This window comes from Xyrauchen texanus, chromosome 40 (genome assembly GCF_025860055.1).
Source record: "Xyrauchen texanus isolate HMW12.3.18 chromosome 40, RBS_HiC_50CHRs, whole genome shotgun sequence".
NCBI lineage: Eukaryota > Metazoa > Chordata > Actinopteri > Cypriniformes > Catostomidae > Xyrauchen > Xyrauchen texanus.
In genome coordinates this window covers 22,235,219-22,250,672 of record NC_068315.1, presented here as the reverse complement: position 1 = coordinate 22,250,672, position 15,454 = coordinate 22,235,219, and the positions used below count along the sequence as shown (strand labels likewise).

At 43.7% G+C, this 15,454-nt stretch overlaps 1 pseudogene; it reads left to right on the top strand.

The window, feature by feature from the left end:
- The window catches only part of LOC127633193 (dynein axonemal heavy chain 9-like), a 184,909-nt pseudogene that overhangs the window by 78,225 nt on the left and 91,230 nt on the right, over positions 1 to 15,454 (top strand).

Below are 15,454 nucleotides of genomic sequence, written 5' to 3'. Positions count from 1 at the left end.
ACCCTGAGGTACCCCAGTAAGTAGCTGATGTAGCTTGGACACCTCACCTCTCCAGGCTACCTTGAAGGACTTACCCGAGAGATAGGAATTAAACCAGTCAAGCACAGTTCCTGTGATGCCCATTTAATTATATTTAATATGTAAACTTTGATTTGGATGGACCTTAACGTAAGAACACTTATTTGTTCAAAATGAAATTCTGTGATTTACCCCAAAGTCTTTAAAACTTATCCAAACACCATAAAGCAGGCATGCCAGATGTAAATCTTAAACGGAACAGTTAGTTAGAAGTTAGATGTTCTTGCCTAGTTTGTATTTTGGTTGACTTTCTTTGAATTACATTTCAGTAAACTCCTTTTCCTGTTATTTCATTTCCAACATAACATGTGTGGGGTGTGGCCAATGCAATTCAAATTCCAACTCATGGATTCAAAGGGAGCCTGTACTGAAATTTTGCCCAAACCTGCTTTTAGCTACCATTAAGAGTGTACTACCCTCAGGTCTGTTTAACACATTTCACCATATTTAAATCCTTTCCACAGACTCCTGCAGATTTTCCTCTGAAATCAGTGCAAAACATAGTCCACAGATTCTATCTGGGCCTTCTGCCAGCATTCAAATAAAAATCCAACATTGAAATGTTGTTTCTAATCAAACAATCCAGCCCCTTTGCCATCGGCACCCTGTCTGAATGACCTTGCATCAATATATTTATTTTGTCTTTCTCACAGGTGAAATCCTGACAATGAGGTGGAGAACACCATCAGTTCTTTGAGGAATAAAGTGTGGGGCGTGGGTCTGAAGGACACCAGGGAAAACTGCTGGAAGTTCTTTATCAACCATGTCTGAAGGCAACTTAAAGTGCATGAGCAACAATGATTCATGAACATTCATCACAGTGCAGCTCCTACAGCCTCTGAGAAATATTAAGCTCTATACAACCTGTGTAAATACTTTTTGGTCAAGCTTCAAACACTAAGTTCCTAGCTCTTACAATATAACAAGATAAACAAAAGCATACTCATGTCTCATGGGAAGCTGACCGGGAGCTGATTCTGCTGTGTGTTGTACTGTGCATGGGAAGATGGCATCTTTGTTTTTGCATATGTCTAATGATGTGTAATGTTTTTGGGGGTGTGTAATGGTCATGGTCAGGGCTCAACAATAACTATGGTCCTATCACCCGAGGTGAGTGTGAAAGAGTTTCGGGCCAGCTGACAGAATTGTCACCTGTTGGGACAGTGCTGTCTCTTACAAACTTAATCATTTTGTTTTCTGTTATAACTGAACATTGTTATTTCTCTCCTGTGGGTAGCAAGCTCAGGGTGCGTGGTAGAAAGTTTCCTGCAGTAGTCAACTGCACTGCCATTGATTGGTTCCACGAGTGGACACAGGAGGTGTTGGAGCCGGTCAGTCTGAGGGTTTTACGGGAGGTAGAGCACATTGAGGTAATTCACCCACTCTGTGGCAAATGGGACCCCCACAGTCCTACCACTAACCATAATTCAGCATAGGCTAGTTTACCCAAAAATAAAAATTCTGTCATAATTGACTCACCTTATGTTGTTCCAACCTTGACTGACTGTTTTCTGTGGAACACAAAAGTATATGTTAAGCTGAATTATATATTTTTTCCATACAATAAAAGTATGGAAACTATGGTGACTGATGCTGTCATTCAGGTTAAGATCTCCTATTGTGTTCCATGAAAGAAACAAAGTTATATGGGTTTGGAACAACATGAGGGTGAGTAATTGATTTCATAACATTCCTTTTTGGGTGAAACTAACCTTTAAAGTGAACGTTCATCCAAAAATGAAAATGCTCACATCATTTACTCACCCTCATGCCATTACAGATGTGTATGACTTTCTCTCTTCAGCAGAACAGAAATTATGATTTTTAGAAGAATACCTCAGCTCTGTAGGTCCTGAAAATGCAAGTAAATGGTGATCAGTGCTGCTTATGTGGTGATCACATAAAGGAAACCATTGGAAATCCATTGGACTCAAGTGGATAAATCCATATCTTTGGAAGCAATATAATTGGTGTGGGTGAGAAACAGATCAAAATGTATTTAATTTATTTCTTACTCTAAATCTCCACTTTCACTTTTACATCTGAAAGTCAAATATGGTGCCTTTTTAGTTTCACTTACTAATCTAAAAGTGAAAGATAAAGTGGATATTTAGAGTAAAAAAGGACTTAAATATTTATCTGTTTCTCACCCACACCTATCCTATCAAAATCTTCTTTATGTTCTGCTGAAGAAAGAAAGTCATACACATCGGGGATATGAGGGTGTGTAAATGACAAGATAATTTTAGAATTTGGGTAAACTGTCCCTTTAAATTAGCCTCTCTAGCAATTTTACTCTGCATAGGAGTCGCAAATATACCATGTGTTTACATAAACCTAACAGCATAAATGCACTTAAAGAGAACATCTGCTGATCAGGAACTACATTGAATCACATCGATCTCTCGAAACCTCGTCATTCAAGAACAACCATAACAACATAAAAACAAACAAATGCTGTAAGTCATGGCTCATGTTATTTCTTCCTGGATTGCATGCAACATATTTACTATAGCTTCTTCTGTCAGCAGTGAGGGATATACATGTGATACATTTAACCCTCTGGGTATTTGTATATGTCCTGCTGGATATTTTCATCATTACAGCTGAAACAACTTAAAATAGGGGCAGTGGTGGCTCAGTGGTTGAGGCTCAGGGTTACTGACCAGAAGCACCACCAAGATGCCACTGTTAGGCCCTTGAGCAAGGCACTTAACTCCAGGTTGCTCCGGGGGGATTGTCCCTGTAATAAGTGCACTGTAAGTCGCTTTGGATAAAAGCGTCTGCCAAATGCATAAATGTAAATGTAAATGTACTCCATCATTTTGAGGCATACAGATAAGTGTAAGACATCATTAGAGACTATACAGGGTCTACATTTATTTGTGTACACTCACAATAACAACAAAACCTTGTGCTTTTATAAAATAAAGAAAATAAAAAGGGTGAGGTTTCAGCAGTCTCTGTTCACGAGAATATTTCTGAAACACGTCACAAAAATGAACTGAAACTCTGGGAATACTCATCACACAAACATGAAACATATGTCTAAAGAAAGCTTAATATTTCTACTTTTAAATAAAACTATTAAAATTAAAAATATTCTCCTGCAATGTAATCTGTATGAAACAAAGCGCTGTACATTTTTTACAGGCTTAGCTCATTATAAGTAATTTGATCCCACCCACCTGCAGAGCGCACCATTCATACGCTAATGTGCTGAGACGATCAAGGGAAATGGTGCATGCCCCCGACAGTGTTCAGAGGTTTGATGTAAACAATTCATTAATTTTAATGCGCGTTTGTAACGATACACATGTGATAAAACTCCTGGATAGGAAGGAAGAGTTAACATTCCTCAGAAGAAGAGCGGGACTCCAATGAACATTTGTATTTTGAAGAGAGACTTGATCCAGCCGAGGATACCATTTCGGACGATTAAGTCATTTAGTTTTCATTAGTTTACATGCTATTTTATATAAACATGTACATATTTTACTAGTGGGACTGTTTCAAGACTTGCCAGACAGGATTCAGAGTACTGACATTTGAAATATGTCCTAATAAGCAAGTTTTAGTTACATTTAAATGCTGTTTCAGCTAAAGCAGGTATTTAAATTGTATGCTGTATGATATATATATATGATATGTAATTTTATATAAAATTATATGAATGTTTAAAATATATTTGATCTAGTGTTTATGCTGCCTCAGTATCATCAATGCTTGTGCTTGCAAATATGTGTTCAGGTTAAATGAGTAAAATGCACTTTAAATATGCCTATATTAGAAAATCTGCATATTATTATGATTTCTGAAGGATCATGTGACACTGAAGACTGCAGTAATGATGCTGAAATTTCAGCTTTGATCACAAATTGCATTTTACAATATATTTAAATAGAAAAATGTTCTTTTAAATTGTAAAATGAGTTCTCAAAATGTTGTTACTGTATTCTGGATCAAATAAATGCAGTCTTGGTGAGCAGAAGAGACTTCTTCTAAAACTTTTAAATGGTAGTGTTGGTCTAAAATTAAGTAAAGTCTTTATGTAAAGATGTAACTTTTATGTCAATTCTTTTAACTTAAAACTTGATTTTGATAATTAAGTCTCCTCACATTCATTCTCTTTCTGTCACATTCCTCATTGATAGGCCCAGGGGAGGGTCTTTGTGTCCTCAGGTGTGAATTACCTCAATATTCCTGTGAATTGCCTCAATATTCATGATAGTTCACGCCTCCTGAGCTATGAGCTTTCAACACGAAAAGTGTCTTACAAAAGTCAAAGTACTATATTGTTTTGTATGAATAAGTGTTCAGGATGGTTTTCACATCATTTTGTAGCAAAAACTCTAGGCTACAAGATCCAGTTCTCAAAAGTCTTGTGGACAAATTTCTTGTATGTGTTATATGGTCTTATTTCAATGACTTAAACATTTAGTTTTTTTCAAAAACCATGCATAAATGTTATTTTCTCAAAAATACAAACATCTACACACATGTTGCTCACATATTATTGTAGCTCAGTTTGTGCTGAATACAGTGTTATTAGACTTTAGCCATTAATGTGTTTTTAAGTAACTGAAAAAAGCCCAAAACGGAATTAGTCAGGCTGACGGAGAAGGTTAATGAGTTAGAGACACGCATCCAAACGCTAGTGCATGTCAGTGAGAGAGAGAAGCCAGTAGATACTGTTTTGGATGCAGGTAGTACAGCGAGCAACACACACGCTTTGGTTCCGGATGTAGAGCTTCCACTGCAGGGCATTTGGGTGACTACTCACTCAGCAGTGACATCACTCTCCTATTCCTATTAGGGTTTCCAATCGATTCTCGCCACTCAGTGATGCACCCACTGAGAATCATAATGAAAGAGCCATAATAATTGGTGATTCTATTGTAAGGAACTTGGGAATAGAGTGTATAAATGAAATCAAAGATTAGATGGCCAGAAATTTCATTCTACTCAATTCCGACAAAACAGAGGTACTAATTATTGGACCAAAAACCTCTTAAAAAATAAGCCGCTAAAATATAATTTGTCTCTCACGTCGTCTTCAACAGCAAAAACTAGATTATTGTAATGCAATACTGGGTGGATGTCCAGCAATATCATTAAATAAACTTCAACTGGTTCAAAATGTAGCTGCCAGAGTGCTGACTGCAACCAAGGAATATGAACATATATGCCCAATTGTATTGTTGTTACATTAGCTACCTCATATTAATTAGAAAATTCAGTTAACTACTTACAAAGCTTTGAATGGTCTAGCTCCACATTGCTTAAGTGATAATCTGACACGCTATATTCTGTCACGTTCATTATGATCACAAAATCCTGGCTTGTTAATAATTCCAAGAATATCAAAATCCACAAAAGGAGGTAGATCTTTTTCATATTTGGCTCCTAAACTATGGAATAGTTTATATAACACAGTTCGGAATGCAGACACACTCACTCAGATTAATTCTAGACTAAAGACTCATCTATTTAGCCAGGCATACATGTAATTTATTCACTGATTCACAATTAGGCTGCTTTATTTAGGTCTGTCGGAACCAGAAACATCTAACATGATCTATATATCTGCATAAAATGTAATGTCATCTACTCTAATATTATTCTATTTGTTTTCATTTCTCAACCTCGGGATTCATATCCAGCTCCGTTCCTGCTTGGTGTCGGACTCCACTGCTTTGTGTCACTGAGTGATGATGACAAACTGAGGATGAACTGATGTCAACTCCAACTGTAAGACATTGGATACTTCATATGCCACTGCCTGAGCCTTGGATTTAGGATGAACCCCATTGAACCTCACCGAAATGTCCTGCCGGTTGAACTGCAACACACCTCATTGATCTCTGCCAGCATCGCCTTTGTCTAGTGATGGACTACATTCTTGAAATGGAATACATAGACTATGATTTAATTGGCAACAAAAGCTTTCATCAGCCAACTAACAAAGGACAATGCATCTATGTGAACTTCTGCAGTTAATCCAGGATGGACTTGAAAGACATTAGTCATTAATCTTAAAATTCATTAAAAAAAATGTCTTATTTTTTTTTTAAACACTGGACCTTAAGGCTTACTTAACTTACAAATTTTAAACCATGACTTGAACTGCACACAAATAACTAATATTGGCCTTATATTCATGTTGTTTACCCAGAGGGGAACTGGCCCCCACAGTGAGCCTGGTTTCTAGCCAGGTTATTTTTCTCCATTAACAACATCTTATGGAGTTTTGTGTTCCTTGCCACAGTCATCTTCAGCTCACAGGGGTTCTAAATGCAATTAATATTGATTTAATTTTTATGAACTTTAATTTACAATAATATTTAATCAAACTTACAATAAATTCTGTTACCAATCGCAACTCTTGTGACAGATGTATAATGTTTAGGTCAATTGGTCGGTGACATCAAGTGCTTCATTTACACTGAATTGTGTTACTGTGCATCCAGTATGTGCATGAGTGGTTTTGTGTCGCTCTGTATTGGAGCCTTTATTATTTCTTACATGATAGTTTTGCACAATAAGAGGTTATAGATATTTAGACTATTTATTTGTTAATTATCAGTTTATTACAATTTTAAAGGGCTGTGCATATCATCCATATATCCATGCATCTGATCAGGGTTACATGGACAAAATGAAGCAAATTATATTTACATTTATGCATTTGGCAGACACTTTTATCCAAAGCGACTTACAGTGCAATTACTACAGGGACAATCCCACCGGAGCAACCTGGAGTTAAGTGCCTTGCTCAAGGGCACAATGGTGGTGGCCATGGGGTTCGAACCAGGGACCCTCTGATTAACAGCCCTGTGCTTTAGCCACTACGCCACCACCACATCCCACATGTTCTGAATAAGAAAACATGATTGTGACAAAGAGGAAGGTGTAGCCGGGCCGTGAGTACACACCTCCAGCGCTGAATTGTCCTAATAAGCTGAGAGAAGAATAAAGATGAGCTGGAGGAATCAGTTCAGTTTCAGTTTCTTTATGTCATTAAAGTTATGTTGACTGTTCCATCGGTTCCTGCCTCCTCCTTGCACATTGTAAAAATCCTGTTCCACTGGTACCGAAACCCAGGAAGGAGGAGGGATGTGCTGTCATGGAATCCTCGCTGCTGCTTTCTGCCAGGAAGCGGAGGAGCCATGACCTTCCACCAGGGGTCAGAGGACTCGCTGCCATCCACCAGGGGAGAAGGGGCTGTCATCTGCCAAAGGGTAGAGGAGTGCTGAGGACCAGGCATCGATGTGTCCAGGGACCAGCGATCGAGTTTTTCTTACTCTCTCTCTCTCTCCCCTTCTGTCCCTCCCCCTAGCTACTTCCCTCTCCCCTCATCTCTCCCAGGGCTCCAGAGAGGCGGGGAAGACCTGCCGGCAGAAGGATGCCAGTTTGACAGAGAGAGACACATGCGGCCGCTGTGTCTGTGTGTTTTATGTTATGTTTCAGTTCCCCGTCTGTTGCTCTCTCCATGTTGTGTTGGAGAAGCGACACTAGGGGTCTCTCTTGAGCGCCGAATATGCCTCTGATCCATTGAAAAAAGGCCAATGAGAAGTTGGCAGTCAGTATTTGCATACCCCGCCCCCGGACATACGGGCATAAATGCGAGGCAAATACTAGAGTTCATTCAGAAATTTTCTTCGGAGCTGATGGTTGTGCATGCTGTTCGCGTGAGATCACACCAGTTCCTGTATTCATCTGACGCTCTGCATGCTGTTGGATTGGGGGCGCATTACAGCGGTGATTTCTCCTTCTTGCACGGCAGTCGCAGAAACCCAACTCTAAGAGAGTTGTTTAAGAGAGTGATTTTCTCTAAAAGAGCAATACACAGCGCCGTTGAACGTCCTTTTCAGGGCGCGTCTTTTTAAAGACGTGTTTCCGCCTCTGTGTAGTTTCCGGATGCGGTCGATTTCTCCCACCTCCTACGGTCATAAAAACTGCCTGGCGTACCTGGGTTGCGATTACACGCAGGCAGCATTTTTATGAATGGTCTATGTTTTCAGTGCGAGAACATAGCCATGACAGCATTGCGGTCGTAGGCTTTTTCTTGTAGTGAGAAAGCCACTTCAGCCGCCCCAGCGCCTCGCCTCTTTCCCACGGGATTGGGGCAGGCGCCGTGGCGATGAAGGTGATTTGGGGATAAAGACGGGCTGTGTTCACGGGTACCCCCAGCGAGCCTTCCGCCTCCCGATGCGCTTGCTGGCTTCCGTCCGAGCTCGGGATGGCGTTTTCTCTCCAATAAGGTTATGTTCTCAGTCGCGAGAACATAGCTGTTGCAGCATTGCGGTCATAGGCTTTCTTTTGTCATGAGAGAAAGCCACTTCAGCCGCCCAGCGCCTCGCCTCTTTCCCACGGGATTGGGGCAGGCGCCGTGGTGATGAAGGTGATTTGGGGATAAAGGCGGGCTGTGTTGGCTGGGTACCCCCACGAACCACCCGCCTCCCCAGCACGCTTGCTTGCTCCCATCTGCTTCGGGATGAGTGCGGCCCGCTTCATGGCCGGCCTGCTGGTCCCATGAGCTCCGGGATTGGATGGCGATAATCACCGCTGCATCGGAGGCGTTACAGCGGTGTCTGATGCTGATGACTTCGTCTGCGCCACCACCTTCGGTCTCGCGCGCCCAGTCTGAGCCTGATGCACAGAGGTCCGATATGCTTCCCGGGTACAGCGGCGAGGTTGGACCGGAAAATCCGTCCCCCTCCCCTCACGGCTACTTGTTTGGTTCCACGGGCATGTGCACCGCTCACAGCCGCGCCCCACCCCGGTTCCTTTCTTCCCGGACATGCATGACGAGCTGAGCAAGCCAAGCTTCCTCGCTCCTCGCTCTCACTACCCTCGGCAGTAGAGCGGTCCCAGACCACTTCCCCTGCACGCCATGGCCCCCCTGCAGTCCACCGGGTCAAGGCTCCAAAATGTGCACTTGGGTAGTCCTGTTCTTGGCGTGCTGCAGGAACTGCACTCGAACACGCGATGGCCCCCCTTGTGGTCCGGAAACTCAACACATGGACTGGACCTGGTCGCAGTAGAGGAGGTAGACAAAGCACGCTTTCTCAAACGCTCCCGTCTCCCAGCTCCGTCCATTCGGCGACACCAACTGACGACTCTACCAGCAGCCCTCAGTGGTGAAGAAACAGACGGAGGCTATTTCACACATCCTGCCCTGCCGCAAACGTGCCGCCAGGGGCCATGCCCTGGTGCTCGCTGAGGGCGTCCTCCTGCGGCTTTCAAGAAAGAAAGCGGTGCTCCGCCTCAACAAACATGGGCCCAGCTCTCCGCCCTGGCGTCGACCTCCCCGCAGAAGATGGACGCCCCCTCATCTTACGGACCCCCTCGAGGACCCGGAAGGCTCCCAGGCGCTCCTGAGATGACCGACCCAGAGACTAAGACGTTAGCTCCGGAGCTGGTAAGACCACTCCGTTCACCGGTGGAGGGCCGGGAGGAGAATCTTTTGTTGAATTAATTTCATTTGCCACACCCCCTAAAGGGGGCTGCGGTACTCACATTCTCAATAATAGAGCTATTTCAGTTTTTGTCTCTGGGTCACCTGGCCCGCAAATGCCGTTCTCACGGCACTCTGCCACCAGGCCTCAACAGTCCCGGCACGCTGAACGCGGCCCCAGATCCGCCTTCAGCCCCACGACTGTTCCCCGACCCGGCTGGTTCTGATGAGTCCAGAGGACGCCACTAAAGGACCTCCTCCTCAGTCACCCACCTGCCCCCTGCCGGATGTCCGGAGCAAGGTAAGTGCTTTGAGTCTTTTCTCAGCACCAGAGCCTCGGGACGTGTCCGCGCCTCCCGATGGCGTACTACCTGCTCCACCCCGCTGCGAAGCCCCGCCGGGTACGTCAAAAATAACCGTCCCTTTGGTGCCCCTAGCACGGAGATTGGATGCATGGCTTTCACTTCCCAACCTGTCTCGCTGGCTGGCCCGGACCATCCGACTCGGTTACGCAATTCAGTTTGCCAGGCCCCTTCTCCACTTCACGGGCGTCCGCTTTACCGCAGTGCACAGCCAACATGCCAAATTCCTGCGCGAGATCGCTAATCTCTTACTCAAAGATGCGATAGGCATCCGCATCCAGACCTCTGGAAACTCCACGTCTGGTCCCTGGACAGGACACAGAAGATCTAGCCAGTCTACCACCTACCGTCGTAGACACGATCAACCAAGCCAGAGCCCCTTCTACCAGGCAGCTTTACGACCAGAAGTGGTGCCTGTTCGCAGATTGGTGTTCTTCCAGGGCCGAAGACCCACAGAGGTGCGCAGTTAGGTCAGTGCTCTTATTCCTGCAGGAGAGGCTGGAGGCTGTCCCCTTCCACCCTAAAGGTGTATGTCGCTGCTACACGGCTCACCACAACGCAGTAGACGGTAAGTCTCTTGGTAAGCACGACTTAATCATCAGGTTCCTAAGAGGCCCGGAGGTTAAATCCCTCCCGGCCAAGCCTGTTCCCCTCCTGGGACCTCTCGGTAGTCCTCGCGGGCCTCCAGAGACCTCCCTTCGAGCCGCTAGAATCAGTTGGACTCAGGGCCCTCTCCCTTAAGACGACCCTGCTGATCGTGCTCGCTTCCATCAAGAGGGTCGGGGACCTGCAAGCGTTCTCTGTCAGCGACACTTGCCTGGAGTTCAGTCCGGCAGACACTCATGTGATCCTAAGACCGCGACCGGGCTATGTGCCCAAGGTTCCTACCACGCCCTTCAGAGACCAGGTAGTGAACCTGCAAGCGTTGCCCCGGGAGGAGGCAGACCCAGCCCCTTCATTGCTGTGTCGGTGCGTGCTTTGCGTACCTACCTGGACCGCACGCCAGAGCTTCAGGCGCTCTGAGCAGCTCTTTGTATGCTTTGGGGACAGCGGAAAGGAAGCGCTGTCTCCAAACAGAGGCTTTCCCACTGGGTTGTAGATGCCATTTCATTGGCTTATCACACCCATGCCGTGCCCCCACCCTTGCAGGTCCGAGCTCACTTCGACAAGGAGTGTTAGCGTCCTCGTGGGCACTGGCTAAGGGTACCTCCCTGGCAGACATTTTTAGAGCAGCGGGTTGGGCGACACCCAACACCTTTGCGAGATACTACAATCTCAGGGTTGAGTCAGTTTCATCCCGTGTTTTCTCAGGTCCGAGCCAGTAGAACTTCGGTAACACGCTGATGGGCTGGCGGGTGAATCAGCTAGCGTATACGCCCTTTCCCTCGCTTGAGGTAAAACAGTGCGTCATTTTTCCCAGGAGACTCCACTCAACGTGAATCCCTGGTTGATTCCTCCCTAGCCCTCATGGGTCCGCGGAGGAATGGCTACCCTGATGGCTACCCTGTACAGGTATAGGTGCTCCACAGAGTAAGGGCCTCCTACGCGGACTCCCCCTGGGTGTATTCTCCGCGATACGGTCCCCTTACGAGCAGACCCGCGTTTTCCTTGGGTAAGTTTCGGCTGCCCCCCGGTCGCCGTGTGTAGCAACTCCACCCTCGCTGAGGCTGGATCTGCCACCGTGCCACTTCCACGTGTCGCCTAAGAACACATGTGACGTATTCACCACCATACCTCCCCAGTTGGGCAGGGGTGGTCTCCGTGAGTCTTTCCCCCTGAAAATAGGGAAACTGGGTAAGACCCCTTCACTCAATCGTGTAAGGGCCCGGCTGTCTATTGCTCTATGCAAGAAACATAGAGAGAAAGAGGCCCAGCCAGGCTTGGCCCGTTCCCAGGTTGGCAAGCGTCGCCTTGTTCCCCTGCCTAGGGTAACCAAAAGGATCCGGCGACTTTTCTGGGGCATTGGGGAAGAGTGCGTTCCTGGCACAGCTGGTCGTTTGGCACGTAACAAATACCTGCCCGCTCCTGTGTCAGCAGAACACATACACGGCTCAGCGCATGGCGGATTTAAATTGGACTCCTAGTGTCGCTTCTCCGACACAAGCGTGGAGAGAGCGACAGGCGAGGAACGTCTAGGTTACGGATGTAACCTCCGTTCCCAGATGGAGGAACGAGGCGTTGTGTCTTCCCGGCCACGTCGCTGAGCCGAACCGCTGTAGTGGCCAGAACCATTTCCGGCTCAGAAAAATCCTGAATGAACTCTAGTATTTGCCTCGCCTTTATGCCCGTATGTCCGGGGGCGGGGTATGTAAATACTGACTGCCAACTTCTCATTGGCCTTTTTTCAATGGATCAGAGGCATATTCGGCGCTCAAGAGAGACCCCTAGTGTCGCTTCTCTGACACGACGTCTCGTTCCCTCCATCAGGGAACGGAGGTTACATCCGTAACCTAGACGTTTCTTTATGTCATTAAAGTTATGTTGACTGTTCTGCCAGTTCATGCCTCCTCCTTGCTCATTGTAAGAACCATGTTACAGTAATACAATCCATGGTGATGTTGGGTGCTTCAACAGGTCAAAGCAGAGATGCTGGTCTTCACAGGAGTGACAACTCACATCTTCTGTGTTTGTTTACACACAGAATGGTATATGGTTCTCTCAGACAGTGACAGCAGCAGAATGAGAGGAGTGTTTCTTAACCTACTCATAAAAGGCAGTGCACATCACCAGAAATATATCGAAATGATCAAAGACATCCATCTAGTGCATGTTTACAAAAGACCAACAATTAAAAATAGCACTGAGGGGTGCAAAAACAGGATGCCTTCAAAACAGCACAACAGCAAACATCAAGAACAAACAGGATGGAGGTCTCCTTTTTAGAGTTCTAACTTGACATTGCATCTTTTTATCTCTTTCCCCGCCAGCGTTTTTAAAAAAAGTTGCCAGCCACCGCCAGGGTTTTTGACGATTTAAATTTTAATGGCCCGCAGAATATTTTCTTCCATGAATATATGAAGATGCTATATATCAAAATAAAGATCTGAGCCTCTGCTTTTAGGCAAAAAAAAAAACGATTTTATTTTATCTTCATTTGTTCTTTTTTTATTGCCACTTGAACAGAGGTAGGTTTTGTCAAAAACAACATTTTGGACAAAAAGCTGAGAAAAAGGCATTTTTATCAAACAAGTGCTTTAGTATTAGTATGGTGTTCCACTTCACATTTGAGAGGATCGCAGTCTGTTTCTTTGATCAAAGAGTTGCGTACTCTTTCAAAACATGCGTGCAGGTCTTCCTTACCGTATACCACCTAAAACACGGATACCCGGAAAATTCCGTGTTTGGCGGGGAAGCGTTTTTTCATAAAACCCGGAAAATTCCATGTTTGGCGGGGAAAGAGTTAAAGTGGCGTGAAATGCATGATAATGGTCAAAGCCGTTCATCTAGTGCAGGATTATTTAGAAAAACATTTAAATTCAGATAAGCACATGAAGGTTTCCTGTGTAAGTTTGCTGTCAATGAATCTCCCATGACAGGCCCTCTCTCCTCTTCATCTGTATTACAGACTGAGCATACAAGGGTGCAATGACAAAAAAATAGGCATTGGTCTTGCTGGTGGCAGTCATATGCAGATGTATTTGGTCCCTGCGACGTCACAAGTTCCAAATTCCAAACGAGTAGTTTCAACACCCTTTGCTGAACATTGTAGGTTTGGTTTTTGACTTTGGAAACTGATGGAGAAATAAGTGAGCTTTGAGGTGGATGTATTGGCGTTCACATACTGAATTCAAGTATTTTCTGGATTCTTTTTCTGATCCGGTAGGTCAATCTTTATTCCACTATCCTACACTTGTTCTCCACTCCCATCTGATAAAAACTGGTTTTCCAGTGTTGTGAAGTAATTGCTCTGATAGATCCTCAACAAACTCCACAACAGAAGAATAAGGTTTGTGTTCTGGTCCTTCATCAAGTTCAGGCGACGGTTTTGGAGGAAAAGTAAGGTAATCAGCTGTTTTCAGCTGTTTAAGTTTTCAGTTCTTTATAGTAATACACATAGTACATTTTTATAGTACAATGACCTCTAATATGTCAAAAGATCAAGGAACGTTTGATCCCTCATGTCATGACCCCTGTAAAAACAACTACTGTAAAACAAAAACTAAATGATATAATTTTCAAAAAGAAAAACAACTGAAATAAAAATAAAAACTGATTAAAAACACTTAATATATTTTCATAACACCAAAACTACAGTAACTAAACTAAAAAAATAATTACCTTAAAATTTCCCCCCAAAAAAATAAATACAGTGTATTATAAAATATACAAATATCTGAAGAAATGTTACAGTTTTCCTTCATTGATATGAAAATGTAATTGAATAACGATAACTACGGAAGCTCAAAGAGGCCATGCGTTATTATTATTTTTCTGTCTCGTTTTCTCGTGATCTCGACATAAGGTTGTTATCTCATGATCATGACTTACTTTTCTCGTGATCTCGGCATAACAAAAAGTTGTTTTCTCGTGATCTCGACATAACAAAAAGTTGTTTTCTCGTGATCTCGACATAACAAAAAGTTGTTTTCTCGTGATCATGACTTAATTTTCGAGATCTCGACGTCTCTCTGTCATTGACAACTTCCAGATTAGTGTCAGACACTTTAGAAGAAGACTATCACGTCTACAACTTTTTCGTAGAAAATACAGTGAACGTTTGGAACGTTTGGTCAATTTCATTGCCAGCCAACTTGAGGGACCGGGATGTCTGCATGACTGCGGTCAAGCGAGCCGCGCTTTAGATCTGAGTGCGCGCATATTACAGTATTAACGGTACTTTGCGGAAAGCCCATAAAGACGTGCTTCTTGACTCCTGTTGAGAAAGCGAGTCTTTCCATATTGATGAAAAGCGTTTATTAAGTGTTTGTGACGTGTTGCCTGGTGTTTATTAATATGTTTGATTTAGCCTATGTGAAAGGTGACTGGTTAGAATACTCTTGGATAGGGCAGGTGAATATTTTATAACCAAAGTGTAATGAATTAACATAACTTTACATTTACATATAATAAATTGTACTTTTCTGCCAAAGATCTCTCATTGTCCTTCATACCTTGTAATAAACTTTTAATTGTAAATCCTGTAGCTCAATTAAAAACTGTATAGAAAATTAAAGGCAAAAACAACTTTTTGTTATGTCAAGATCACGAGAAAACAACTTTTTGTTATGTCGAGATCACGAGAAAACAACTTTTTGTTATGTCGAGATCACGAGAAAACAACTTTTGTTATGTCGAGATCACGAGAAAACAACTTTTGTTATGTCGAGATCACGAGAAAACAACTTTTGCTATGTCGAGATCACGAGAAAATTAAGTCATGTTCACGAGAAAACAACCGTAGTTATGTCGAGATCACGAGAAAACGAGACAGAAAAATAATAATAACGCATGGCCTCTTTGAGCTTCCGTAGATAACAATAAATGGCCTTAAGAAAATGTAAAAGTGTTAAACATACTTAAATTATATCAGTTAATGCATTAAAATGCAATCTAG